We start from the raw sequence: 3,261 nt of genomic DNA on the forward strand, positions 1-3,261 counted from the left end.
AATGGGGTTTGATTATTTTAGTCTCACACATATATAATAGTTTTAAATGTATAAAAGAAAGTAGTTATTTTAGTCCTTTATATATCCATTGTAATCAAAATAATCCTTACCTTCTATTTTGGCCATAGATTTGAAAATTAAAATTTGAAATTATATTTGGACATGTATTTTATTAGAAAAAATAAAATTTTATGAGTGAAAGTCTCAAAAATCCAAAAATAAGTCTAAGCTAAAACTTGAAAATATTTAAATAGTTGGTTTTCAAAATCTGCTTAAATTTCTTGGTCAAACTAATATGGAAGATAAATCTTTAAAATCTAATTCAAAATTTATGACCAATCACTAGCTTAATTTTTAGAAGAAATAATCCATTGTAATGACCCTCCAGGTTATTTTTGAATTAATCCATTTATTTCCTTGTTAAGAGCATTCCTATAGCTACCCCAAGTCATTTATGACTTGTTGACATTGACTGCTCGATCGCCTAGTCATTCATTTGGGTTTTAGACCTGTTTTCTTATTTTGAAGCCTTTATAACTTAAAAAGTTAATTTCGGTTATAACATTAGGTAAACGACCTCAGAACAGAATTCTAATATTTTCTTCAGCTCTGGAATGGTTAAATTAAACTAGTAGCATAGTCGGCATGAGTAACAAGGCATTCAGTGAGAGTTTGGAGCCATTTGATGTTTTAGCCTTTGAAATTTGGTCTAAACTTGACTTTGGTCAATATTCTTGGAAGAAGCGCTCAGATGAAAATTCTGTCAGCGCAGTTAACTAAGAAATGCCGAATTTGGTCTAGAATGACCCTTCGTTTGCTTTCCGAGGCTTCCGGTCTAATTCGAGGCCCGTTGTGAAAATTGGCTAAAAATGATACTTGGATGAGGAATCCATTTTTCATTAAAATGGTCTCGTAGGGGAATTTTGAATGCGCCATTGATTCCGGAATATTGAATTTGGTAGGGTAGCATAACTCCTTTGCGCACACATTATTCAGAATGAATCATGAGCACCTATCGGGGACTTGGACAATGCCAAAACACCTTTGCACCAGCTGTACCTGGTGCCGTCGCTAAAGGGACTAGGCCTTATGGGTGGGTATAGCTATAACGACTAACTTGTAACTTAAGCGACATATGGTGTCGCGAAATTGATGCCTACCTCTTGGTTGGGGTCGCTTAAGCGAACTCTGGGGTCACCTTTATGACCCTAGTCAGTTATTTTAAAACTCTGGATTTTAGTTATTCCTCCCACATTCAAACCTTCCTAAATCTCTCATTTCTTGGTGGATTTGGGTGATTCAAAATGCAAATTATGGGCAATGACTGGGAGAAGGTGTTGGGGGCTTTAGAAAATGGTTAAGGAGCTTCGTTTGAGGTAATTTCTCTAGATACATGCTGTCCTTGTTGAGTTTTAAGCCTAATTTGTGAAAATGTTGCATGCCTTGTTTTTTCTTTGTTTCAATCCTTGAATTGTGTTACATTTTAGAACACAAGTTCGGGGTAATGCTTAGGACCTTTCATGAAGTCAATTTAGAAATTATCGAAGTGGGTCCTGCATTCCTGTTTTTGACTCCAAAATTGGTCTCTCCCCAAAATTGATAATTCTAGTCTTTAAATGACCATATTTATGTTGTAATTCTATTTTTCATAGCGTGGAAGCATTTCGAGGTCGTATGGAAGGGAAAAGCTCCCGTTAATTAAGTTAGAGCGTGCACGGTCGGCCTACAAGTAGGCTAAGGCTTCCCTCTCCTTAGACTGAGCATGTTTAAGAATTTTTATATTGATTTGTGTGATATTAGGGGTAATTGGTAGTCGAGTATGATAAATTCCTAGAAAACATGCCTTAGGCTCTATTTTCTGGTGATTTGGGCTATTAAAGCATGTCTCCTATTATTATTTATCATCCATACTTTGTGGTGTGTATTGTGTAACTGGTTGTATCATTGGAAGCACATTTGGCCTTAGTCTAGGCTTAGATGAGTGATTGCCATAGACTTGTGTACTTTTAGAGCCATTAGGCCTTGAAACTTTCTCGACGTCGCTTTGAACGACTTGGATTTATATAGAATGATATAGATGACTTGAGTCTGATAGTCTAGGCATTAAAACTGCTATTGGGACCTGTTATTCATGATTCCTTGATGTTGTTGATCCCAGATTACTTTATTCTTAGTTTGGAAGTCTACTCGTTGATTCTATTTTGATGTGGTCCGGGATGGAGTGATTTATTGATGGCACTAGGATTAGGGGTACTTCCCGTGATACTTGATTAGCTGTTGATCCTAATTCTGACCAATTCACCTCTATTCGTGGTTCAAGTTATTGCCTTGGTATTATTACTTTGGTTCAAGTCCCTAGCTTTACTTAGTCGTGGTTCAAGTTGTCCGCTAGTTTTAGCCTTTGGTTCAATTCCATAGCTACTTTTTAGCCTTGGTTCAAGTCCATAGCTATTTTCACCTCAATTCAAGTCCTTGGTCATATTTGCACGTGGTTCAAGTCCACGATTATCCTTATCCTTAGTTCAAATCTTTGGTTACTCTAAATCTCGGTTCAAGTCCCTAATCCCTTCTTATTCATTCAGTTCAAGTACTTAACTCTTCAAGTGTTTGGTTAAAAACTTCAATCTTACGAAATGGTTCTGTTCAAAATCATGGAAAGTTGTGGCATTGCTGGGACTTCTTCGGGTTCTTTATTTCACTTCAACTATCCTTTCTCATATCAGGCTTATGGGAGTCCATTTGGGTTTTTACTTTTAAGCTTTTGCATGAGCGTACCCATCGGGTTTATGGGAGCTCGACGAATCTAGCTAGCTACTCTCTTTCTCTTTATATGTAAGTACGCTCATGTACATACCTATTTGATTTTCTCATTCATGTATTTGGGATTGTTTAAATTCTCGCATTTCATATTACTTTTAATTATCTTGCTCAATCGACCTATGATACCTATTGGGTACCTATTATTTCGGTACTCATACTACACTTTGCATCTGTTTTCATGATACAGGTTCAAGCACCGTCTATTAGCATCTCGAGCCAACCGTAGTCTTATTTGGAGGTGAGGGTGAGCATACAACATCCTAGATTATCCAGTCTCCTTCTGTATATATATATATATTGACTTGTCTTTTGCTTTTTGAGATAGTCTTGTTTTTGTGGTCCACTTTTGAGACTTGTATTCGTTTTCTAGTAGCTCTATACATGTGACTTTCAGGTTCTGAGTGGGATTTTTTATTTGTATATAGTTTTGATTTGCTTCTG

Source organism: Solanum dulcamara, chromosome 5 (assembly GCF_947179165.1).
Source record: "Solanum dulcamara chromosome 5, daSolDulc1.2, whole genome shotgun sequence".
NCBI classification, from domain to species: domain Eukaryota; kingdom Viridiplantae; phylum Streptophyta; class Magnoliopsida; order Solanales; family Solanaceae; genus Solanum; species Solanum dulcamara.